This window comes from Aedes albopictus, chromosome 3 (genome assembly GCF_035046485.1).
Source record: "Aedes albopictus strain Foshan chromosome 3, AalbF5, whole genome shotgun sequence".
Lineage (NCBI taxonomy): Eukaryota > Metazoa > Arthropoda > Insecta > Diptera > Culicidae > Aedes > Aedes albopictus.
In genome coordinates this window covers 28313373-28340861 of record NC_085138.1, presented here as the reverse complement: position 1 = coordinate 28340861, position 27489 = coordinate 28313373, and the positions used below count along the sequence as shown (strand labels likewise).

At 39.8% G+C, this 27489-nt stretch overlaps 1 protein-coding gene across 9 annotated transcripts in view; it reads left to right on the top strand.

Annotated features, from left to right (window-relative positions):
• The window catches only part of LOC109426167 (interference hedgehog-like), a 282604-nt gene that overhangs the window by 207042 nt on the left and 48073 nt on the right, over nucleotides 1–27489 (top strand). For all 9 annotated transcript variants that reach the window (XM_062860332.1, XM_062860334.1, XM_062860330.1 and 6 more), the window contains one exon: nucleotides 1404–1482. The gene's annotated coding sequence lies outside the window, so the exon portion shown is untranslated. The remainder of the gene's footprint in view (nucleotides 1–1403; nucleotides 1483–27489) is intronic.

Genomic DNA, 27489 nt, shown 5'->3' with positions numbered 1-27489 from the left:
AATGACCCAGCATCGTTGTGACTGGTTATGACTACAAAAGCATCTGGAAGCGTTTTCCTCTAAGCAAAAATATATAGTGCAATCTTCAAGCTATCGGACGACCAATGTAGTATGCAAATTTTGCGCACATTGGTCTTTAACTCCGTGGTTGTTAGGCGAAGACAACATTCCCAGAAGGCATATCTAACCTCGTACATGCAGAGAGCTTAGCTCCCCGTTAGAAGCGGGCAGACGCCCGTTCCGCGCTGCTGTCCGGTCAATATTTGCCGGTGACAAACTGTTATTGATATCGTTATTGACTGCGCTGCGCGCCTGTAAGTGCGTCCACTGCTGCACTTACTGTGCATTCTCCCGTTAGGCTTAAGCTCTAAAACAGGTTCACCAAGTATTTGGACCTTCCTGCGGTACCGAGTCGGCCCATCTCAGGAGGGCTTATCTTCAGTTGAAGAAAGGAATTGGGTGACTTGGTGACAACTTCTGCACAGTGGATACCGATCTGGAAAGCTTCCCTTTTAGAAGCTATGAAGTGCTCCAAGATCACAGACAAAAAGACGTGATACTTGCTATCTGTGGGTTGTATAAAATCTTTCGAATATCAGTCTTCAGTTTTGGTCAATAGATGGCGCTAGTTTGAAACGTCAAACATCATTGGGTTTCAGCATTTGTTTTTAACTTTTACAGTATAAATTCAACAATTCCAACTTATTTCAACATTTTTATGGCAACTGCGAACTTTTGAACACCATTACGTCTGTTTGTCAACGCAAAATATTAATGAAGTTCAAATACTCGCGAGTGTCTATAAGAGAAAGCCAACAAAACAGATAATCCGCGATGATGTTAATTAGTTTTGCAATGCTTGGTGCAGTCGCCGTGCCGGTTTCATCCACTCAGTGCCGATCCGGATGAAAAAGTGTCACTCTGACAGTTTCTTTTTATCATCCGATTCACTGCCGTTCTACGCTCAATTGTCCCATGTTATATGGGAATCCTATATAACATGAGACAATTATACATAGAACGGCAGTTCAGCACTCAGCAGAGTAAAAGCAAGTTTTTGAGCACCCAGCCTGCTTCGATTGGGAATGCAACTCGTGTGAAGAAGTGTTGTTGTTTTGTTGGGAAGGTGGGTGGTTGGTGCTGTTTCGTTTTATTTTATGGCCTGCTTCGATGACGGCTCGGCGCTCGGTTTGGATGGGTGGTTGGTTGCTCTAAAGTGGTTTTGCAGATTTGACAAAGTGGATGGGATATTGGTGGCGCAGCTTTTTCTTAATTTGATGACGGAATTTTTGATTCGCGAATTAAGTAAGATGAAGTTCCAGTATATTCGACGATTTTCTAACTAACGAAGGAAATCTGTATTTAAAAAACTAACGTAATTTTTTACCTTTCTCTTTTTTTAGATGAATCCATAGGAATTCTGTCAGTTGTCCCTATTCTTTATTGGAACAAATAAATGGAATGCTCAACAACAGGTGATAGGTAAGTTGTATTTTTTTTAAGTACATATGTGTGTATTCAAGTAGTTTAGTTCTGTTACTTTTATAATTTGGACATTGATAATCTTAAAAGTTTTATATGCATAGGTAAAACAAATAAGCAATCTAGTTTATCTTTAACTTCAGCTTTTCTGCATAAACATATGCATTTATATTAAACCCATTTTTATTACTTATACAGGATAAACAGAAATAAATTAGCCCAGAAACTCGACACGACAATGCTTTCTCCATAAAACACAATTCTGCCGGTTCGGCGGAAATTGTTGGTGGTTTTCTCTTCACCCTTCAATTTTCGCTAATCTCCATCAGACAAGCAGGCACTGCGCTACCCTGCACTGATCCCATTTTTTCCATGCCCTACCTCGATTATTTTTTCGTTTCTTCGCCATCGCATGGAGAATCCTTTCGTTCGTTCGAACCAAACCGGTCCGCTGGCTGATCGAAAGATCGATCGATATCGACCGCCCACCGGCCGCCGCCTACTTGTGTCGTCAGGCGGCAACTTACCCCCTCGTTAACCAGAGGTCCATCGCTTTACCCCCTCGTTTTATGGCTCTATCGATGCCGAACTAATGAATGGCAATCGAATTTGATACCTTTGCTTCATCATGATTGAGGCGGCCATAACCTGGTTTTTAGCAAGCCATATTAATTACAGCGATCAACTTTTTTTCCTTCTTGCATCTGCCTTGCAGTTGTTATCAAACGACACGGGCAGGCTTCCCCTTCTTTTTCAATCATTCCATCAAAGCCCAGAAAACTCAGAAGCAAAAAGAGGGTTAATTTTCCTCGATCGCAATTTGATGTCTTATGGTTTCTTCTGGCAGCGGCAATGGGTGCACAAGAAAGAGCTGGCCTTCTTGGATAGCGATTCCGCCAAACAACAAAACAACAGGAATCGTGACAGCGGCACCGAGCAACGCCGGCCACGTCTTAGCAATCCCGATCGGACGGAAGAATACGAAGGGCGTTATTGCCCCATTCATTGCATTATGGTCGCTTGCAGATGGAATGATGCTCTGGGTGCGCTGCAACATTGTTGCATCGCACAGATTGCGAACCCAGCATCAGCTGCTTTTTCGTGTGCCCCACGGCCATCGCAGAGTGACTCGTTTTTATTGCCGATAGTCATTTATCTCGTGGTTTTGTGTGGTGCGCCTCCTTCTGCCGCAATCTCTATGATACGAATCATTTTCCGCGTGGATCAGAAATGCAATACCGACACAGAGAGTATGAAGACCTTGATTGGTGTGGATGCACTCACATGCACATCTCCAGCCAGTCCCAGCGCAATTTGGTCTTCGATGCATGCAAGGGGGCAAAGAAAGAATGTGGCGTCGTAAATTGCTCACTTGCTTGAATTATGTGATTGGGTTTTATTGAAGGTCATTATGCGGCCGAGCTTTATGCAAACAAATCGCAGGAGGCGTGTTTTATGCGCACTGTTCGTGATTGAGCTGCCACGGAGGAGCTGGTTTTGTACTGGGTAGATTATACTATAATTCTCCATATAATAGTATGGACATGGCCGAAGCAATCATGTGTAGAAATGGCTAATTTGAACTTTTATTCGTTATTATTCAAAACCACCAGCTGAAATCCGTAACACTTATCGAACGTCCACTGTAGTATGAAGAGAAAATGATAGCTGAAGCTTAAACTTGATCAAATCTGAACGATATGTGGAGATTTTATGTAACGGCAAATAGCGTGCATCATGAAGTTGCGCCGACCAAAGAGACATTTGCTGATCAACGATGTAATGGTGACCACCAGATAATTGGTGGTAATATAGGTAAACCATTCCAGTTTATGCATACCAAAAAGATTCTTCTTCTATTCTCTGTGACTCGACGTCCCGACTGGAACTTGGCCTGCCTCGCTTCAACTTAGTGTTCTTTTGAGCACTTCCACAGTTATTAATTGAAGGGCATTCTTTACCTGCCATTGCAAGATTTTTTTGTATATTGTGAGGCAAGGACAATGATATACAATACCCAGGGAGTCGAGAAAAGTTTCCCGACCAAAACGGGAATCTAATCCGCAATCTCCGGATTGGCGATCCATAGCCTTAACCACTAGGCTAACTGAAGATGAAAACATCAATATCGGTCACAAGCACAACATTATAAAACTTTGAACTCACCAATCACCTACTGTTGAGCATTCCATTGATTTGTAACGATATAGAAGAACTAAAATTTGCTGAACTTCTATCAACTCTTCTGGAAAGAGGAGGAAACATAAAATCGCAGTCCATCAAGCCCACAGAGTCTCGCGCGGTTCTACCAAAAGGTGGCAGCGCGTTTGTGAAAGAGACACAAAAAATTTTTTTTTTTTGCTAAGAGTTACGCTGCCGTTCTACGCCTAATTGTCCCATGTTATATGGGAATTCCATATAACATGCGACAATTATGCGTAGAACGGCAGTACCTCTGTTTGTCTGTGATTAAACAACGACTGTTCGTAAGGGTTCAATTGGGTTTGAGAATACAAAGGATTTTTACTGAAGAAAATAAGGTGATACGGGTCAGAACGATATGCGATGATTTCCTATGGCGTGGAGCACAAGACTGCGCCGGTGCGTCTGCCACAATCCGAGTGGAAGCTGACCCATAAACTGCCGTGTGCAGCATATGTAGTTGTCCCAAGTAAGCTATGCTAACTTGATACATGTGGTGGCTGATCCTGTTGTGGACCCACTAACTGTAGGAAAAAGTTCTTCTTCTTTGTTATGGCACTACGCCTCAACTGAAGCAGAGCCTATTTCATATCTCCAACCTCTTAACTTGGTGGAATAGCCGAGAGGTAAGGCGTATGTTTATCCGTTTATAGGGGAGAGCGAAGGGAGGTTGCAGAGGCCGTTCGAAATAGCTCTAGGGGGTTTCAAAGGGTACAAGTAGATCTCGGGGCGTTTAAAGGGGTCTTGGTGTCCTCTCAAGGAAGGTCAAGGAGTTTCAGAGTGTCGCAGGGGCACTTCAGGGGATCTTAGGAACTTTTCAAGGGGTTCCATGGGGTTTTAGGAAAGTTCCAGAAGCGTTTCAAAGGGTACCTGGTGGTCTTAGGAGCGATTCAGGGGGTCTCAGAGGGATCTTGTAACTCTCAGGAACGTACCAGAAGTTCTTAGGGGCGCTTCAGGGAGTCTTGAGGGCTTTTCATAGGGTTCCAGAGGGTTTCCAGTGGTTCCAGGGGCGTACCTGACGGAGCGTTTCAGGAAGTTTCAGAGGGTACTTCAGGAGCGTTTCAAGGGATCTCAGAGGGTTCCTGTAGGTCTCAAAAGTCTCAGCGGCGTTAGGTGTTTAACCCTCAGGAGCCGGAGGGGTCATATATGACCCCAACATAGAAACGGCTGTATAAATTCACAAATTTTATAAAACAGAACACTGTTTTCGGCAAAGTTGTTGCAAATTAAGACTTGATTGACAACCTAGAACATCCTAAATACTATGAAGAATGTAGAAACTAAATAATTGACACACCAGTTGTTCTTAAAGCGGAATTTGGATACGGTTAACGTTCATATGTATCCATTCAACCATCATCAAGCATATCAAAAGGTGTTTTATTTTCTGGGATGTTCTAGGTGTTCCAAACTGTCTAAAAGTGAAGTCCTTCAAATCAACAAGAATAATGTCATGTGATTTCGCCATAAATTATAGCATTGCATTATCTACTAGGTTGCGTGAAGTTCTTGAAACCTTTAATGTCCTATAGACACTATAGGGATATTCCAGGTCAGCCAAACTACCTTGGAGTTCCGAACTTCAGGCCAACACTCGTAACAGCGGCCATGTCTGATATACTGAGTAACGTTGCATAATCAGGAGCGGTTACTGGACCAACCTAAAGTCTACTAGACATTATTATAAACCTTTGGGACATTCAGGGTCGTCCAAACTGTTCCGAAATTACAGTACTTCTTCTCACAATGAACTGTTCACAATGAACATCCAATTGTTATGTGCAATCCTCCTGGCATTGCATGAGTCATTCCAAGATACTTTTAAGATATTCCACATCAACCAAACTACTCCGGAGATCATAGCTTCAGGTCTACCATATTTACTAATATTCTTCTAAGACTAGTAGCCATTGTTCTGCACATTTGAAATATTCAAGGTGGTTTAAAATTTTATGAACCTCATTTTTAGAAATCTGCATTCGTTGTAGTCATTGTGCAAAATTTTTGATTCAGTTTAATCATAATTGTTATTAACGCTACATAAATGATTTAGAATGTCATGTTACTCAAAACAGCAAAAACGTTACGGCTATAGATTCCATGGTAGATTCCACGCTGTATATTGCAGGACGGTGTGTACGATTCTGAATATCTCGAAACTATGTCATTGTCTCTGATTATATTCTGTTAGCTCCAGTAAGTATAATAAACTATGTAACATAGCTCTATATAGCCAAAACAGAAACTTCAATTGCTGTAGGTGCTAGGTTTTTGAATATCATAATAGTTTGGATGACCCCAGCTGATCTGATGATGTCCGTTGAAGATTCAGAAGATTGACTGGACATGATAGATTACATTTCGTTGTTTTGTATAATGAAAAAAGTTACCGTTACTCCCGTGGACTTGAGGATCTAAACTCAAGAACAGTTTGGATGACTTAGGATAACCCGATTTGTCTTATACTGTTTATTGTGCTATCTGAAGACTTACTGGATGTGATAGACTACAAATAGTGGCTTTGTATAATGAAAGAAGTTACCCTTACACTCGTAGACTACAGAATCTAACTCAAGAACAGTTTGGATGCCCTAGAATATTCCGACTGATCTGATACCGTCTATTGAACTTTCAGAAGACTTACTGGACATGATAGCCCACAAATCGTGGCTTTGTATAATGAAAGAAGTTACCGTTACATCCGAAAACTTTAGGATCGAAACTCAAAAACAGTTTGGATGACCGATGATATCCAGACTGAGCTGATTGTGTTTATTGAACTTTCAGAAGACTTACTGGACATGATAGACTACAAATCGTAGTTTTGTATAATGAAAGAAGTTACCGTTAAACACCCGCAGACTGTAAGATCTAAACTCAAGAGCAGTTTGGATGACCTAGGATATTCCGACTGATTTGATACTATCTATTGAACTTTCAAAAGACTTACTGGACATGATAGATTACAAATTGCTGCTTTGTATAATGAAAGAAGTTACCGTTACACCCGTAGACTGAAGGATCTAAACTCATAAACAGGAGTGGACCAAGGATATCCAGAAACAATATTCTACATCATATTCTACCGTTTGTATGCTGTTGAGCACCAAAAGTAGTAAAATATAAGGAAAAAAACTTTTGAATATTGCTTGGAAAAATTCCGGCTTCAAAGGGTTAGGGGGTCCAAGGGGGTTTCAGGGGGTACCTGGAGATCTCAGAGATATTTTTGGAAATAACAAGAGGTCTCAGAAGCGCTTCAAGGAATCTTAGGAGACTTCTGGCGGTTCTATGAGGTCTCCAGGGCGTTTCAGTGGACCGTATGGGCGTTCCAGGGGGTCTCAGGGGCATTTGAGGAGGTTTCGGTGGCGTTTTACCATCCGTTAACCCGTACATTATGTCAGCAAGCTGTTCCCAACGTGACAGATTTAGAAAGATAAAGGGCCAGAGGGTTTCAGTTGGTCTTAAGGGGGAATTTCAGGGGGCCTCAGGGGTGGTTCAGTGAATCCAGAGGGTCCCAAGGGGTTCCAGGGAGTTTCAGGGGCGTTTAGGAGGGTTTCGAAGGCATTTCAAGAGGTCCCAGGGCTCTCTGTTGGTCTCAGGAATGTTTCAGTGGCTCTCAGGAAGTACCTAGAAGCCTCAGGGACATTTCGAGAGTTTCAAGGGGTCTCACGGGGTTTCAGTGGAGTTCCAGGCGGCCTCTGAGGTACTTCATACTATTAAAGCGATCTCAAAATCTCTGTAATCTCTTTGAAATACCCCTGAACGCCTTTTAACTTCTGGAACCCCTTCATAAAAACCCTTGATACTCTTTGGGAAGCTCCTGAAATGCCTTGAGACGCCCCTGAAACCTGAATCCCCGTAATAACTTTGAAATATCCCTGAAACCCCTTGAATCACATTTAATAGGCTCTAGAAACCCTTGCAAAGCATTCGAAAACCCCTTGGAACGCCCCTGAAATGCTATCAATAGCCTCTCGCTATGCCCTTGAAACGTTTCACAATTCTTAAAAATGCCTCTTAAATGCCTCGAAACGCCCCAGAAGCCTCTTGTTACGCCATTTAAACTCCTGAAACGCTCCCAAGACCATCTTTGAATCTCCCTTAATCCTCATAAGATGTTAGGGTTGACGCACCCCGTTGGCGTAGTGTACTCTTAGCGTGGCTTTCTGGGTCATATTGACCCCAACATCTTACTAGGATTAAAGTCCCTTGAATCGTCCCTGAAATCCCCATAATACTATTGAAACGCATACTAAACCTGTCGAAATTTTAAGCGCCTCTGAAATCCCTTATAACAACCCCCTGATTCCCCTTGAAACCCTCTCTGGGGTTGGGGTGCTTTCTTGCAACCACCTTGGTCCAACTTTAATGCCCAGAAGCAGAATCAGTTCTCGCGAACTAAGATTCCTTATTAAAGCCTTGACTTAATTTAACTTCCTTGTTTTATGCACTTTTTTATTTAGGCACCCTCAGTCCATGACATAAAAAGAGTTACTTAAGGTTACTAGTAGAAAAGAAAAGAAAAGACAATTACACCGTCTTCGACCTTTCGGCCACTACAGACTGAACATTTCAACATTAGGCAACGGACAACACTTATAACACCCAGTGGCCCAGTGGAGAATTTTCCGTTTGACGAAAAGTTCTCCCCGACTGGAGCGGGAATCGAACCCACACTCCGAGGCTTACGAGACACCTAAACGACTGACGCCGCTAACCGCTCGGCCACGAAGCCCACTTCTGATTTGTAAAACACGCATCAGCGCGCTAAGATTAACCCGCTTTTCCCTCTTCTTGGGTAGCCTACTTTGAATCATCGTCATCGTTATAGATGTTTCCCACAGTCTCAGCGCCAACTACGATCCAGTCAAAATTCTACGCGCTAGTGGTGGCGGCAGCACCCCGCCGTGATTCGACGGTTGCCAATCGAAGGCGGCTGATTTATAAACACGAAAAGAGCATATTTTTTTTCGGGGGGAAATTAACTTTTAAGCCGCATCAACATCATAACTTTTGTCACTTGATATGCGTCTCAAATTTTTGGTAAGTCCGGTTGGCAGAAGGTGGCTTATCATCATAAATTTATGCTAATATACGCGCCGGAAAGTCGCGAAGCGACAGGCGGTCAACCGATCGATTGCCGTTTTAAGTCAATAAATATTGGGCCCCTGGATGAACCGAGGACCGTGACGAGATCTCACGGTGATGGTGCCGGTGGACAGGACACGGACTGTTACGATACGAAAATGTTTCGGCAGATCATATCCCAGCCGATTTTTGCAACAATTTTATTTTACAACCCATTAAGAGGGGGTCCATTGCACCGGACCGCGCGAGCCGGGACTTGGTCAAATCCCCACCGGGAGAACCGTAACGAAAATCCCATCACACGACTCCAGTAAATCAAAATAAATTGACAGGCCACTTGTTTCGCGACCATCACCCGGTGGCTACCTCACGGGCCGTGATGCTTTCCAGGAGTGGTAGGTACATTAATAAGTAGAAGAAGCAAAAATCCGAATGCCGAAACGAAAGGAATTTATGGCCAGAATTAAAGGCCTTCTCTCATGCGGGTCTTGGCGGTCGGTCGATTTGGCCGGTCGATGGGGTCCATTAGCGAGGCAGTCGATGAGGTGCGCGCGATGCTGCGTGTGTGAGCTCTACACTAGGAACACGCGCTAGGGATGTCAACATTTTTGGGACGTTTGATCAACAAGATTAGATTTTGTTTCTTCTGGCGTAGCGACGTAACATCCTAACAAGGACAAAACCTGCTTCTCAGCCAAGTATTCTATGGGTAGTTTCACAGTTTTTACCCGAGACTCCGTCATTGACCATTTTGCATGTGTATATCGTGTCCCATGTATGAGATGCCCAAGGAAAGCAAAGAAATTTCCTTCACGAAAAGTTACTGGACCTACCGGGAATCGAACGCGTTACCCTCAGCATGGTCATGCTGAATACCCACGCCCTTACAGCTGTGACTATATAGGCGATTGCAACGCTCCATCCTCAATCACCATGGAGTGTGGCATATCCAGAGGATCTGTCGTAATGCGAAGATCTGGCCCGTTGTTGACCAGTTCTTGACGGAGCTGGCATAATTATTTACTCCCTCAAATTCTGATCACGAATATTATACGAAGGTATATCTTCGTGGGCGGCGTTCAAAATAGTAATCGTTCGGTAACTCTCTAACTTGTCGCCTTTCTTGTGGAGTTTTGGCTTCTGCTTCTGTTTGTATCGGGTTCCATGTTGCAGCCTACTCTGTTCCACATACCCGATGAAGGAATTAAAGGGTGTTTTAAGGGGGGTTCAGATGCGGTTACTGGTATTACAGGGCGCTTCAAGAGATTTCAGAGAATTTTTAGGGGGCATCATAGGCTTTCAAATGAACTTCACGGGGGTTTCAAATGCATTTCAAAACGTTTCAGTGCGTTTCAAAGCGTGTCAAAGTGTTTCAGGAGGATTCAGAGGAGCTTAAGGGAGCTTGCTTTCGGTGATTTCAGAGGGGTTTCAAAGACATTTTATAGCGTTTCAATGCGTTTCAAGGCGTTTCAGGACGTTCGGCAGGTATTTTTGGAGGCTTCAGAGGTTCCCAGGGTAGTTTCACAGAGGTCTCATGGGGGTTTCAGAGGCGTTTTAAAACATTCCAAGGCGTTTCAATGCGTTTAAAGGCGTTTTAGAAGGTTTCAGGGGAGTTTAAGGAGACGTCAGAGGCTAGCAGGTCAATTTCACAGGGGTTCCATGGTATCAGAGGCGTTTCAAAGCATTTTAACGCGTTTCAATGCGTTTCATGAGGTTTCAGAGGGGTTTTAGGGGACTTCCGGCATTGATCTATACTCAAGGTAGCTCTTGAAGATCCTCAAACATTCACAAAACATTCCACTTTACAGCACATAGTTGCACGAGGCTATACAAGCATAAATTTCATTCACAATACTTCAATAGATCACTGATTACGCTTGTAGATCAGATGCCATTAACTCTAGGGAGCTCTCGGATATTTCTATACAATCATGGAATCCACCATTTGATAGAACATAAATGCCTAAGGCTATAAGAGTATGAACCTCATGGAAGTTCATGGAGACTCCTAAAGATAATTGATTACCCGAGCAAAGTTCAATAACTGAGCAGTAACAAACTGATAACTAGTGTTCTCTCCAGAACTCATTTTACAATTTTGTGTTATCAACTTGGTAGTTCATGTTACCATTACCTGTCAAACTGGGGGCATCATCGTCGACAACAACAACGGAAGTTAGTTATCAATGACCGTGGTAAATATCTTTCTGATAACAAAATAAGTTTTCGAATGGATAAAACTGATAGATTTACAGAAGTTGTTTCAGGGTGCCATTGATGATAACATAATGAGATATTTTATTGTTATCACGGGTATACTTGGTTGATATCATGTTTGTTATGTTGCCTGCTTATTCAGCCACAGTGAGAACAAATTTAGTTAATTATTTTTGGTATCAGATAACACAGTATGTTATCCGGTTGTTATGAAACTTTGCTTGGGTACGCTTGTAGATCGATGACCTATACCTCAGGCAGTTCTCGGACACTTCTATACAGTCATATAACCCATTACTTGATAGAACATAGATGCCTAGGGCTGTGTGAGTATGAACCTCATTCATATTTTTTTTTCTAGATTCAACTAGTAGGAGTTCTCGTAGATTCGATGACCTTTACTCAAGGGAGTTTTAGAGACCCTTAAAGAATCATCGAACTCACCGCTTGATAGATCATAAATAGCTAATTGAGGCTGTGTAAGTATGATCTTGAATCATAAAGATCTTTTAGACAACCAACAACGTTGTTAGATTCGATGACCTATACTCAAGGCAGTTTTTGGAGATCGGTAAACTGACAATGAACTCTCCACTTGACAACACATAGTGACATGAGCCTGTGTAAGCATAAATTTCATTCATACCCGAGCAGGAGAAAATAGCTGAAGAATACCAAACTCAGGTACGGAAAACCGAATACCTACAACCTGAATGAGGTATTAAGAAGCCCTGCATAAGAGGTAAAATACCTTAAACAATAACTGGTGTATATTCTGGGCATAACACGAGAATAATGACCTCAGGTATGGCAATACCTAAATAATAATCGGCGATTTTTCCATACAAATAGCGATTTTTCCATAATTGAATAATACCTCAAGTAGTCCTCAACACCAAACCAATAACTCGTTGAGGTATTTTATCAATACCTACAAAATACCAGAATAAGTTATTTTCAAGACCTGGGTAACCGACCAATACCTTGTCTTGGTATGATACCTGACTTTGGTATGCTGCAGTTATGTGTCAGTTATTCGTTCCTGCTCAGGTATTGCTCCAATAGATCACTGATTGCACTTGTAGATCAGGTGGCCTGAATTCCAGGGAGTTCTCGGATACTACTGTGCAACCATAGAACTTAAGACGTGTTGGAAAATTTAGTCTACATAGTTTATTAACGGACTTACTGAAATTGTTACAGGAATTTACGCTGAGGTGTTCCTGGTAGGTTTCCTATTGGGATTGCTTTAGGAATTGCGGGATTCTACCAAGGACTTCTCCAAAATTCTTTCTCCGAATTTCTGTCAATATTCTTCCAGGTATTCTTCCGAGAATTTTTCCATCTTCTGCTTCAGGCGCTTCTGATGGGATTCCCTGAGGCATTTTTTGTTGGTATTCCTACGGGACTTTTCCAAGGACGCTTGGGGTGTAACCAGACATTTCTGTGGCGATTTCTGCAATAATTCCTCCTAGAGTTACCCCGTGGATTCTTCTAGGAATTTATCTTGGGATTTTTCTCTTCATATTTTTTAAGAATTCCTGATGAAATTACTCTAGAAATTCTACCGGGAATTCATCCTGAGATTTCTCCGGCGATACCTCGAAGGATCTATTGAGAAAAATGTTCAAACATTTCTCCAGAAATTATTCAAAGAATTTCTTTTTTGGATTTATCTTGGCATCCTCCAAGATTTACTCGTGGTATTCCTACAGAAATGCCTCTTGCTATTGCCTAAGCAATTTATGTTGTGACTTCTACTGAAATTCCATCAGAAATTCTTTTAGAATTTCCAGAAGCCATTTCTGCTGGGACTGCTGCAGGAATTGCTCTAGATATTCCCCCAGGACATTTTTCAGGAATTCCTATGGGGATTTATCCAGAAATTTCATTTCTTCAGAGATTTAAATAGAAATTCCTTCAATGATTTTTCAAGGATTTTTTCGAAGATTGCAACAGGAATTCCTTCAGAAATTACTCATTGGATTTATCCGGGAATCTGAGGTTCCTCCTGATATTTCTTCCGAAGTTCCGTTCGAGTTTTTTTAGAAGTTTTTACGGAAATACTTTTCAAGATATTTTTTTCTGAAATTTCTTCAGAAATTCCTTCTGAGATTTATCCAGGGTTCCGCAGAATGTTTTTTCTGAAACACCTCAATATTTTTTCTGAGATTTCATTGCGTGTTCCTTTTGAGATTGTTCAAAGAGCTTCTACTGGCATTCCTTCAGTAAATTCTTCTGGGATTGCGCATGGCAGACTGCCGAACAGAGCCCAAGTACTTCTAGGATTAGTCCAGAAATTTTGCAGGACCTCCTATTAAGTATCTTCCAAAGATTTCCCCTCCGAATTCTCCAGGACTTTAACCCTTATGTGGCCGACAGGGTACCCGGGTACCCAGCACCCATTTAAAAAACACGGTGTGGCAAAAAGCAAAAAGTTTGTCGAACACATAACAGTTAATCTTAGAATCATCCAGGAGTTCTCGCTGGAAACTCTCCTGGAATCCTGTAGGAGTCCCTTCGAAAAATCTTCCAGAAGTTCCTGTTGAAGATATTCCAGGAATTCCTTGTTCGAATCCATCAAACACTCCTTTTGGATATATTCCAGCAGTTCTGTCGAGGATTCCCCATAGAGTTCTTCTTCAGTTGCTATAGTAGTTACTTCTAGAGTCCTTTATGGGAATCTTCCAGGATTATTTTTAGGATATTCTCAAGTACTTCTTTCCGGGAATTCTTCAAGAATTTCATCTGGAAATGTTCCAACAAGTTCCTTTTCGATGTCCTCCTGCAATTCGTTCTGGAAATCTTCCATGAGGGCAAGAGGCCCTTCTGAAAATCCTACTGAAATTTCTTCTAAACATACTCCAGCAATTCCTTGTGGAAAACCATCAAAAGTTTTTTTTTTGAATTCTCTAGAAAAAACTCCATCTAGCAAACCTTCAGGAGTTTGTTGTAGAAATCCTCCAAGATTATATCTGTAGAAAATATTTCTTCAGTTGCTAAAGGAATCTTCCAGGATTTTTAAGGGAATTCTTCTGTGAATATTTCAAGGGCTTCTTTTGCAAGTCCACCAGTAGTCCTAAAGAGATCCCTAGATCGAATTACAGGATCAATCCTCAGCAGGAATTCTAAGAGATATCGCAGATTCAACTCTAATAGGAATCACTAAAGGAGCTTCTAGATGAATTCCTGGAAAAAATCCTTAGAAGAAATCTGTAAAGGAGTATCAAGACGAATCCAAAGAAGGAATTCGTGGAGTAAGCTTCAGAAAATGCTGGAGTCATCTCCAGATTACATTTTTGGTGGAACGAAAAAGTGGAACAAAAGCGACCCCAAACATTTGGTCGATGACATCAAGAGTTAATTTACATAATAACTTTTTACGAGATTTTTTACCCAGGTTCGAAAAAAGGCAGTTGAAAGCTTATAGAAAACTGGTTATACTACCGCTCTCATCTTCAAATTTGGTCGACCCAATTTCCAGCGACGCTGCCGTAAGTTTATATTCATTTTTTAAAATAGTTGACAACTTTGAGTTAAGTTTACATACAAATATTTTTGTAAAATTTTCACCTAACTCATGTCCAAAGCTACTTTGACTTATTATCTTTTGAATGAGTTCTAGGGTTTTGAAATTGGACGCAAATTGACGGAAACTTTTGATTAGGAGTGTATTTGTAAGAATTTTAGCAACTCCTTCCGGAAACCTTCCTGAAATTTATTTCGGAATTTTCTCAAGGATTTTACCCGGTATTTTTGTGGCGATTTCATTTCGAATTCTTCCAAAAATTCCTCTAGGAATTTTTCCAAGATTCCCCTGGATTCTTCCAAAATTCATCAAAGGATTTCTTGTAAAAATTTACCGCAAAATTGTCTTGCAATTTCTCACTTTTTCACTTTTTCAGCGATTTATTTCGGAACTCTTTCCAAATTTTCGGCAGGGAAAAATAATTAACCCAGGGATTTTAATAGAACTTCCATCTGGAATTCTTCCAGAGATTTCTATCAGAACTTTTCCAAGGTTCCATCCGAGAATTCATTCAGCAATATGGTATGACTTTTTTGACAATTTTTCAAAGAATCTTACTCGGAAAATGTTCCAAGATTCCTCTCGGAATTTATCTAAGCACTTCTCCCTATTGTTAAGGAAATCTTCCTAGAATTATTCTTAAATTTCCTGTCAAGCTTTTTCCCTTAAATCTTCCATGGATTTTTTTTGGGAATTCTTTCAGGGTTTTCTCAGTTCTTACAGAGATGCTGTCAGACCTATGCCCACAATTTTTCCACAAAAAAAACGATTCCTCCCGGTATTGTTGTTTCTATAAATAAATCCCAGACTTTTACATAGATTCATTCAGAATTTTTCCCGATTTTATTCCATTTTTTTAAATAATTATTCGTGAGTTCCCTTTTACCATTCTTCAGGCATTTCTTCTGGAAATCTTGCAGACATTGCTTCGAAAATTGTTCCAGAGTTTCTTGTCGGAACTTTGACAAACGGAGATTCTTCCCGGAAACGGCATAACGACCATTTTGCATAATGCCGTTTCGCATTATACGGAGAACAGCCTTCTTGGTAAGAATGTTATGCCAAATAGCAGTTATGCCAAATGGCATTGTGCCAAAACCATTATGCCAAATGGCATTATGCCAAATGAGATAAATCGCAGTGCGATCACTCGAGATTCCAGATTTTTTCTCCCCAAAATTGTTTTAGAGATTCTCCCGGAAATATTCTAAATTTTTTTCTCGAAAATGTTTCAGGATTTTTTTTAAGGCTCCGCTTAGCTTTCTGCCAAGGATTCATTCCGGAATTCTTTAAAAAATTCCAGGGACTTAATTTGAAGTTATTACAGAAAATGCTTTCGGAATGCTTATCTTTGAAATTCTTGCACGGATTTCTCCCTGGATTCTTCCAGGAATTTCACTCCGCTTTTTCTTCTCCAGGAAGTCTTATAAACATATCTCTTAGAACTTTTTCAGGCTGTGGTTCAACTGTTGTTGGAATTTCACAAAAAAAATTAACAAAAACTTTTTTCCAAGATTTTCCTCTAGATTTTTTTCAGTCTCACCAGAATTCTCCTAAGGGCTTGTTCCGGGTTTCTTTCCTGAAGTCCTTCCAGAATTCTTTCAGGGAAGATTCCCTGAATTCCTTCGAAAGTCCTTCCAATTTCACGTGAAACTCTTCTCTTTTCTTCGTGAAACTTCCTGCATTTTCTTGTCCCTGTTCCAGAGGTACCTTCCGGAAATATTATTCTAGATTCCTCCCGAAATTCATTCAACCATTTGTCTTAAATTTTGTTTTTCAGGGATTGATCGTGAAAATTTTAGCAGGATTCCTCCCAGTATTTTTACAGATATTTCTTTCCATAACCTCCAAAATTCTTCTGAAACTCTTTCAAGGAACTTTTCAAGAATGTCTTTCAGAATTTTTATAAGGAATCTTACGCACTTTATTCCGGAGATTCAAACCAGGTATATCTTCACCTTCAGGCATTTATACCGGGCTTCTCAAAGGATTTTTTCCAGAAATTTTCTTGAAAATTTCAGAATTCTAGAAAATTTCAGATTATTAGAAATCTTTCAGGTTTCTTCAAGGACTTTTCTTGGAATTTTAGCTTGAAATCGTGTTTTGGGTCATAATGACTCTATGCACCATGATGTTTAATGTTGTGTATTTGACGGTCTTAATATAAAAGGGGACATGAAACTTGTTTGCACAGTATACAAATTCGAGCAAAAAAACGAACGCAATTCCGTTCCAGCCGCTAAGCAAATAACAAGTACCGATTTCTAAGCAAAAAAAAAAAACTCTGGGGACTCGAGTGGTGATAACCCCTTTCCTGAAAAGCATCGCCAAGTGTGTCATTTTTGGTCATTCTCCCCTAAATATGTAAAAAAAAATCTTGAATATATCATACTTAAATTAAAAAAGGTGGCAGAAACCCTGAATATTTCAAAAAACTTCAAGTAGCAATGTCAGACAACTTGGTTTAGTATATGTTTCCCACTTTTGATTACAATAAGTGTCTCAGTTTGTCCAATATCTCCTATAAAATTAGAATATTTGAGAATTTCGGATGAATTGGCCAAATACCATGATACGTCGTTCAAAGGCATGCTACTGCATGGAGAAACCCCAACGGGTCGTGTTTTGTCCATCACATTCAGAGATGATGTCTCATTTTGTCCAATATCCCTTATAAATTAGGAATATTTTAGAATTTCGGATATATGTCAATAAAAACCATGCAAATTCGAACGGGTCAACGGATCTACACCATTCTTTCAGTATTTCAATCGTGCAGGGCTCCGACGTGTTCGTACGAAAAAATATTTAGAAAAATCGACCGGGAAACGAAAACAAGAAAGTTTGAAATCCACTTTACGGGGCATTTTTCTACAGAGCTGCATGTCAAAAAAACACAGTAGGCAGGCAGTACTACGTTTGCCGGGACAGCTAGTTAAGAATAATTGAGAATTTCGGATGAATTTCAACAAAAAAAACCATGCAAAGTCATTCAAAAGTCGTGATACCCCAGAAACCCCGAACAGATCAACTCTTATCCATCACATTCAGAGATGTTGTCTCATTTAATCCAATATCCTCTATAAATTAAGAATATTTGCGAATTTCGGAGAATTTCAATATAAAAACCTCGATGAAAACTAATGCAAAGTCGTTCAAAAGGCGTGCTTCTCAATGGTAAAACCCCAAACGGATCATCTCTTGTTTATCCTATACAGAGATGTTGTCTCATTTTGTCCTTTTCCCCTACAAATCCGAAATACATAAAAATTAACATTGACAAAACATGTCAGTTGGACAATTGTTTTTAGGTGAAATTTTTCCGAAATTCTCAAATACTCTTAATTCATAGGGGATATTGGACAAAATGAGACATCATCTTTGAATGTAATGAACTAGACACGATCCGTTTGAGGTTTAACTATTAAGTAGCACGACTTTTTAACGACTTTGCATGGTTTTTATTGCAATCAATCCGATATTTTTAAATATTCCTAATGTATAGGGGATGTTGGACAAAATGAGACAACATCATTGGATGTGATGTACAAGAGATGATCTGTTTGGGGTTCTTACATTCAGCATCACAACTTTTGAATAACTTTGCATGGTTTTTCGTTACAATTTATCCGAAATTCTCAAATATTCTTTATATATATGGGATATTGGACAAAATGAGACATCATCTCTGAATGTCATGGACAAAACACGACTCGTTCGGGGTTTCTCCATGCAGTAGCATGACTTTTGAACGATTTTGCATGATATTTTGTTCAAATTCATCCGAAATTCTCAGATATTCTCATTATATAGGAGATATTGGACAAAATGAGACACTTATTGTAATCAAAAGTGGAAAATGTTTACTAAACCATGTTGTCTGACATTGCTATATTAATTTTTTTTTAATATTTATGGTTTCTCCCACCTTTTTTGGATTCAAGTTCGATATATTCAAGTGTTTTTGACATATTTAGGGCAAAATGACCAAAATGAGACACTTGGCGATGTTTTTCAGGAAAGGGGTTAGCATCATCCGTTTCCCCGCAATTGTTTCCCTAGGAATGGGTACCTGTCGTTTGCTTAGCGGCCGGAATTGAATTGCGTCCGTTTTTTTGCCCAAATTTGTATGCTGTGCATTGTTACAATGCCGCAGAAATCAATTTCGATGGCGTAGAGGGTTCACTACTAGCACCCAAACCCTACGCCTACATATTTCAAAATCTGTTATAGTTTTGCTCGAAAAAGTCTTTATCTAACTCAGCTTGAACATCCCTAAGCCTGAACCCGCGATCGAAATTTGCGAAAAATGTTGAACCGGTTTTATTGGATGACGGCAGGAATTCGAAAGGTCCACTCGTTGGACGAAGAAAGACCCCAGAAGAACCAGGGCGGGCTACGGACGACGGGACGAGATTTATTTCGGTCCACGACGAGATGCAATTCTGCACATTCGCAGAGCAGAGATCCCGTCCGAGAGATGCGATCCGAACCGAGATTGAGTATCAAATTTCCATAAATTATTAGCGTTTTGGAGCGAGCGAGCCGGTTGCCCGCCGAACCGTTCACATACGACGCGACGACGACGCACGGGGACGGGGTGGATGTCTGATGATTTGGACGGAGCAACGATTTTTCGCGGAACGAACGGTCACTGTCTTGATTGCCCGTGCCGTGCCGTGAGACTCGGGGGAGGAAGAAAACGAAGCAACCGCATGAGAACCACCTTGGACGAATGCCAATCCCAATCGATGACGACCGACGGAACAGGTTCTTCCGCAGGGGATCAACATCGCGGTGAGGTGAGTCACACGCTTACGCGATATCGCGTCCTATGGACAGGGACAGACAGTTGGCCATGAGTCGGAGATACGGTCGCACCCGCCCGCCACTGCCCGAATACGACAAAGTAGGCGATCACGAGGATTGCTTAGATCACCAATGCGGCGGGATCGTTTAGCACGTTTAACCTTCCTCTTGCATGGCTAATTTGTTGGCTATTTTGTATCACATTATAACGGAGAAAGGCAATTCTCCACGGATGACCGCAAAACCACGTTCGAGACGCTTAATTGCTTCACATCGCGACCTTTCCCGTATATATCACTGTCAGCAGAGGGCGTTCAGTCAACTTGGTTACGGGCATTTTTATGATTTTGCTTCCAACTGGCTCCCGGGTTCAATTGGGACCCTTTCAATTCCGGCGTACCATTTCTGGACCCCTCTTGGATCGAACGAAAACTATACAACTGCCACCGAATGGGTCAACCTGTCCGGATCCAGCCCTGAAGCGGTAATAATGATGATTACCGGCGCAAGTACTCCCGAAGAAGCCCGGTCAAACTGCCGCGCCGGCTGTCGTCTCGTCCCCCTCGTGAGCTGAGCAGGCATTATTGGCGGCATTCGGCATGGCGTTGCGCGGTGGTTCCATTTTGTGTTTGGGCCCCATACGAAGTGAAAAATGAAATACGATCAAATTAGATACGCGTCATTAGCGGTAAATGAGTAAAGAAGCCAGCTTCAACCAGCCAAGTCAGTCAAGGCATGGTTCCTCATTATCTCTATAATAGTGGCGGGCGAGTGGCGCGATTGGCGGTTCGGTGCTTTTGAACGGGAAGTCCCGGTTCAGATGAAGCTTGGATTTGGCCCTCCAGGAAGATCGATCCGATTCAGAAAACTTTGCAAAAATAGTATATAGATGAGATTCAGCTGCTTTGATGCTAATTGTGATTATGTTCGAGTACATTAATTTCAGAAGCCTACTGTATCATCCTAAGTTTTCTTATGTTGCATTCCCTTTTCCCTGCCTTAAAAAAACTCATTTATAACGTGTATGTTACTTGCGTTTATATGTTACTTTAGTAACACTTCCTTTTGTCTTTTGTATCTTTTTAAAAAAAATCTTTACTAATATTCCTATAAAAAGATACACATATTTATATAAAACGGAATTCATTTAACATTTCTATAAGTGTTGTTTCCGGAATTTCTTCAAAAGTTTCTTCTAGAAATTTTCTAGAAGCCTCCGAAGAGTTTATCTAGGAGTTAATTCAGGAATTCCGCGAGGTGCTCCATCAGATGTTTTTGCAGCGATTTCTTTAAAAATTATATTAAAATATTCTTTTTAGAAATTGTTCCAGTAGTTTTTCTTAGTGATACTGCAGAGACTATTTCAGAAATGAATCTGTCTATTCCTTCAGGAATTTGGTTTTGAAATTATTCAGAAATATTCGAAAATTGCTCTAAAGGTTTCAGCAATTGCCAAAAGAACTCTCAAAGAAACTTGGGAAATAATTCTCAATAGAATTGCTGTTTTTAATTTTGAAAAAAATATTGCGATTTTTTTTTCGACTTAGACTTTGATGCAATAAATTTCGTCGTACTCATATTTCGCTTTCAATTTCGCTGTCACTCTCAGTGGTAGGGTTTTTGCAACTCGCCCGATAATGTGACAGTTTTCGCCGGCCGTATCAATGTTTACCATTAAGGTCTTTTGTTCTCGGTCCACCAGCTGGTCATGTTTACACAACAAAACCAGCTGGTTCACCGATGTTTACGTTCATCCTTATTGTTCTCGGCTACCAGCTGTTTATGTTTTCATAACAAAATCAGCTGGTTTCGCCTGAATCGGGCAAAGAAGGCGATAATGTGTCATAAATGTTAGGTTACTACCATATTAGGGCGAGTTCAATTTCGTTGCCAAAGTCTGATTATTCGTAAAAAATACAATATAGATTTTCAAATTTTATATGATAGAGCACCCTTTTCTGAACCACTATGTTTTATTTTTTCAGATTTTTTAGAACTTTTTTTTTTATAAAAAATCAATTTCAAAGATATATTTTAAAATCACCGTTTGACAGCTGGGCAACTGTTTGACCCAGCCCAGTACAAAATCTGCCAGTTGATGATTCAACTAATCGCTCCCATATAAACTTCCAATTGTTTTTCAAATGAGTTCCCGGGCCTCAAAAATTATCAAAATTTTGCTTTCGGCTCAGTTTGGCATGTAGATTCAGAAAATAAAGTTATCTCAACACCGTTAAAGAAGTAAAAAGAAAATCGTGTTAAGTACTGTTCCTTTGAATTCCACTAAGAATTTGCATCTTTTGACAGAGTCGAGTCAAGTACAAGATACTGAAGACGACCTTACAGTGCAGTTAAAGATGCAAATTCTTAGTGGAATTCAAAGGAACAGTACTTAACACGATTTTCTGTTTACTTACAGATATTCCTCTAACAATCCCAAGTTCATCATCACCGTTAAAGAAACCAATTGCCGAAGTAGTTTTGGAATTTCAGATTAAATATTACATAATTTCAAAAGACAATTTCATTAAAATTTCAGAAGAGATTTCCAACAGCATACGAAAGGTATTCCAAAGAAATTGGCAAAGCTATTTGAAAAAAATTTCCGTTGAAATCATAAAAGAAACTAGAGTTGCGGAAGAAAATTCAATAGAGCCACCGGAATTCTCAAAAGAATTTGATGAAGCAATATCCAAAGAAATCATAAAAGAAATTACCAAAGAAACCGCCGAAAACATTTCTACACGTGTTACCAAAGAAATTGCAAAAAGAATTGTCGAAGAAATTTCAAACAAATTTCAGAAGAAATTCACGAAGCAGTTTTAAAGATATTGTCGAAGAAATTTTCAAATTCATTACCAAAGGCATTCCCAAAGGAGTAAGCAAAACCAAAACGCCAAAAAAGGGAATTCCGGAGAAATTCACAATGGGCCATATTATTTAGTTTCCAAAGACATTGCCGAGAAGTTCTCAGAAATTATGAAACTTTTTCTTCTCGAAAATCAAAACAACATGCATGCTAAATTTTGTGATTTTTATTCATGGAATACCGTATTACCCCGTTAATACGACACCGACTGTTGTCGAATAACCGGGGTAAACTTTTAATTCGACAAACTGGTCACCCTACTCCACCATGCTCATTGAAATTTGGCAACTCTATATTTGTTTTTGTTTTGATTTCCGGATTTGTTGTGAAACATAATTTCAACAGATATTGCGGTGGTGCGAATGAAAAGCTCATTCTTTCTACAATTGTTGCCATCCTCAGTTCATTCCGGTTGGTCTCCAGGCGGTTTGGATGTCGAATAGCACCAACTCAGAACTTCCGGAATTAGCGGCCGCGAGAGGAGCTGCTGCGGGTGCGAGTACCCAGTGCATTTCGTAAGCTTGACGTCAGTCTGACATCAGTCTCACGGTCAGTCTTACAGAGCTTGACATCAGACTGATGTAAGACTGACGGTCAGTCTGATGTCAAACGATTCTGCACCGTTTGCGTCAAGCTGTCGGGCTTCGAACATGCGAACTGGAGCTCGACGAATCAGACTGACGTAAGACTGATGTCAAGCTAGAACGTCGAGCCCTGTCAAGCTCGTTTTTACGGGGTTTCTTCTTCTTTTTTGTATTGATTTTGTGATTTCAGCACCAACATTTCAAAAGCACGTAACTGTTTTTTGTAAACAAGAGCGTGATTACTCTTGTTTGCAAAAAACGGTTACGAGCTTTTGAAATGTTGATGCTCAATGATTAAAAATGCAAGAAACGTTATTTAATAGTTATTAAACTTTTATTTGAGTAATCTCTGTTCCATATCCATACATTTGTTTATCTTATATCTATGAAAGCTATGTACCTTTGTTTGCATGTTTGTTTTTATGTTTATTTGTATGTTTGTTTGCATGTTTATATATTTGTATATATGTCCCGGAATAACTCTAGAATACCTCAGCCTATTTCAACCAAATTTGATTTCAGACGCCATACCAATTCGAAGATGGCGGATCATAATTCAAGATTCAGGATTCTTCAAGTTAGTTTAGGGATTATTACATGAATTTTTCAAGAATCCCTTAAGCAGTTCTTTCAGAGATACTTTAAAGATATTCTCCAGGATTCCTTCATGAATTCTTCTAGAAGTTCTTTATGATTTCTTCAGCGATTGCTTCAGGAGTTTTATAAGGGATTCCTCTAAGAATTTCCTAAATAATCCTACAAAAGTACATTTAGGGATTCCTTAAGGAGCTCATTAAGACAGCTCATTAACAGGATTTCTGTCTGGCATTTCTTTAGGGTTATAATCAGAGATATTTCTCCAGAAGTTCATTCATAGATCTTAGCAGCTCATTAAGGAGTTACTCCAGGAGTTCTTTCAGGGATTTTTTCTAGAAGTTTCTTCTATTCTTTCGTAAATAACTACAGAAGTTCCAACTACGACTCTTTCTGGAATTCCCTCACAAAGGCCTCTAAATGTTCAATCAAGAATTACTCCAGGAGTTCCTTCATGGATCTCTCCTGAATTTCTTTTAGAAATTCGTCTTGGAGTTCCTTCAGAGATTCTTCCAAGACTTCATTAAGGGATGCCACCAGGAGTTTCTTCAGGGTTACCTCTAGGATGTTAATACAAGATTTCTTCAGAAATTGCTTCAGGGATCTCTATTGGTGTTCCACTGTTCCTTCAAAGATACTTCCATCACATACAGCTTCCATGATTTGTTCATCTTGGATTTTTTTTTTCAGGAAATTCCTGGAATTCCTTTAGGATTCAATGAAATATCTTCAGTTCTTCAGGGGGAATACTCCAGAAGATCCGTAAGGGATATCTGCAGGGATTCCTCTAGGATTTTTTTCAGGGATTTCTTTAGGATTATAATACGGAATCCCTCCAGAAGTTCATTCAGATATTCTTCCAGGCGTTTCTCCAGAAATCCCTTCATAAATTACTCCAGGAGTTCCCCCAAGGACTCGTTATGTAGTTCCATCAGGGATCTCTCTATGACTTTATTCAAGGATTTCTGCATAAACTGCTGCTAGGATTCCCTCTGGAATTCCTCTTGGGATTTTTTCCAGAACTCTTCCTGGGATTCCTCCAGAATTTCGTCCAGGGGATTCCTGCATGAGTGCCGTCAGGGATTGCTTTGGGAATTCCTGCAGGGATTTCTTCTGGGATTCCTCCAGGGATTATTTCAGGATATCCTGCAGGCAGGTTTTTCCAGGAGTTCCTCTGGAGATTCCTCCAGGAATTCATGCAGGAATTCTTCCAGGGATTCCTTCCTTCTAGGAATTCCTCTAGGAATTCTTCAAGGGATTTATTCAGAAATTTCTCCAGGGATTCCTCCCAGAATTCCTGTTTAGGGTTTCTCCAGAAATTCCTTCAAAAATTCATCCGGAGATTCCTCCAGGAATTCACCCAGGAATTTCTCCTGGAATTCCTCCAAATATTCCTTCAGAAATACCTTCAGGGAGCCTTTCAAGAATTCCTCTAGGGAATTCTCCAGGATTTATTCCAGAAGATCTTCCAGGCATTCGTAACGGATTTTTTCCATGAATTGCTTCAGTTATTCCTGCAGGATACTCCAGGTTTCTCCAGGAATTCTTCCAAGGATTCCACCAGGAATTTTTCCAGACGTTCCTCCAGGCGTTCCTTCAGGATTTCCTCCATGAATCGCTTCAGGAATATTCCTACAGGATATCCTCCAAGGATTTCTCCAAGAATCCCTGCAAGGATTCCTCCACAAATTCCTCCAGGCATTCCTTCAGAAATTCCTCTAGGAATTCCTCAAAAGATTTCTTTAGAAAGTTGTCCAGGGATTCATCTAGGGATTCCTCCAGGAATTCTTACAGGGATTGCTGCAGGAATTTCTACAGGAATTCCTCTTGGTATTCCTCCAGGGATCAATCGAGGAATTCCTCCAGGGATTTCTAAAGGAATGTCTCCAGGTATTGCTCCGGGAATTCTTCCACAAGAATTCCTTTAATGATTTCATCGGGAATTCCTCTCTGGATCTATTTAAAAATGTATTCAGGGGTTTCTCTAGAAAATTCATTAATCCTTCCATCATCTTTTTCAAGGGTGCACCCAAGAATTTCTCCAGGATTATCAGAAACTTTTTTTTATTATTGTAAGGATTTCTAAATAAAATTCTCCAGCAATTTGTATTAGAATTATCTAAGTTATTTTACAGGGATGTATACAGGAACCAGAAAATTCTCAAAAAAATCATGCAGAAATTCTTTCATTACTGTCTCCACGAAATCTTTAGGGAGTTCATCCACGGGTTTGTTCAGGAATCCATTCATGAATTTAAAAAAAAAACTTCCTGCAGCTCCTGCAAAGGCATTCCTTCAGAAATTCGTCCTGCGATTCCTGAATTTTTCTAAGGATTCTCAGAATTTCCCAGTCCCAGATATGTCCTACGTAATATAGAAAATATTCTCAATCCCTTATAGAAGTCGGAAGCTGCCCGGAAAATGCTTGAAACTTCCTGAAAACCCCCAGAAATTCTCAGAAATTCCTAGTCAACTGGGATGTATTCTAAGAATAATGAACATATTCTTAATCATTTATGGAAGTCATCGCGGAATATATTGAAAAAAAATCACAAATATCCCTAGAGATTCTCAGAAATTCCCAGTAGTCTGGGATGTCTTCTACGAATAATATAAAATATTCGCAATCATTTATAGAAGGCAGTAGCTTCGCGAAATATTTTCAACAATTTCTTAAAATCCCAAGAGATTTTCAGAAAACCCAAATCTTTTAGTTGATGTATTCTAAGAATAAAACAAAATATTCGCAATCATTTATAGAAGTCAATAGCTTAGCTGAATATGTTTAAAAAAATTCCTGAAGATCCCTAGAGATCCCAGAAGTTCTCAGTCATCTGGGATGTATTCTAAGAATAATAGAACATATTCTTGATCATTTATAAAAGTCAGAAGCTTCGCGGAATGTGTTTAAAAAATTCCTGAAAATCCCCAGAGATTCTAAGAAATTCCCAGCCATCAGGGAGAGAAAAAATTGTTAATCATTTATGGAAGTCAGAAGCTTCGCGGAATGTATTTAAAAATTTCCTGAAAATCCCTAGAGATTCTCAGAAATTCCCAGTCATCAGGGATGTATTCTAAGAATAATAGACCATATTCTCAATCATTTATAAAAGTCAGAAGCTTCACGAAATATGCTTAAAAAATCCTGAAAATCCCTAGAGATTCTCAGCAATTCCCAGTCATTAGGGATGTATTCTAGGAACAATAGAACATATTCTCAATCATTTATAGAAGTCCGTAGCTTCGCGGAATGTATTTTAAAAAATCCTAAAAATCCCTAGAGATTCTCAGAAATTCCCAGTCATCAGGGATGTATTCTAAGAATAATAGAACATATTCTCAATCATTTATAGAAGTCCGTAGCTTCGCGGAATGTATTTTAAAAAATCCTAAAAATCCCTAGAGATTCTCAGAAATTCCCAGTCATCAGGGATGTATTCTAAGAATAATAGACCATATTCTCAATCATTTATAAAAGTCAGAAGCTTCACGAAATATGCTTAAAAAATCCTGAAAATCCCTAGAGATTCTCAGCAATTCCCAGTCATTAGGGATGTATTCTAGGAACAATAGAACATATTCTCAATCATTTATAGAAGTCCGTAGCTTCGCGGAATGTATTTTAAAAAATCCTAAAAATCCCTAGAGATTCTCAGAAATTCCCAGTCATCAGGGATGTATTCTAAGAATAATAGAACATATTCTCAATCATTTATAGAAGTCCGTAGCTTCGCGGAATGTATTTAAAAAAATGCTGAAAATCCCTAGATTCTCAGCTACTCCCAGTCATCTGGGATGTCTTCTACAAATAATAGAAAATATTTTTAATCATTTATAGAAGCCAGTAGCGTCGCGGAGTATGTTTAAAAAATTCCTGAAAATCCCTAGAGATTCTCAGAAATTCTCAGTCATCTTGGATGTATTCTAAGAATAATAGAACATATTCTTAATCATTTATAGAAGTCAATAGCTTCGCTGAATATGTTTAAAAAAAATCGTGAAAATCCCTAGAGATTCTAAGAAATTCCCAGCCATCAGGGATGTCTTCTACGAATTACAGAAAATATTGTTAATCATTTATGGAAGTCAGAAGCTTCGTGGAATGTGTTAAAAAA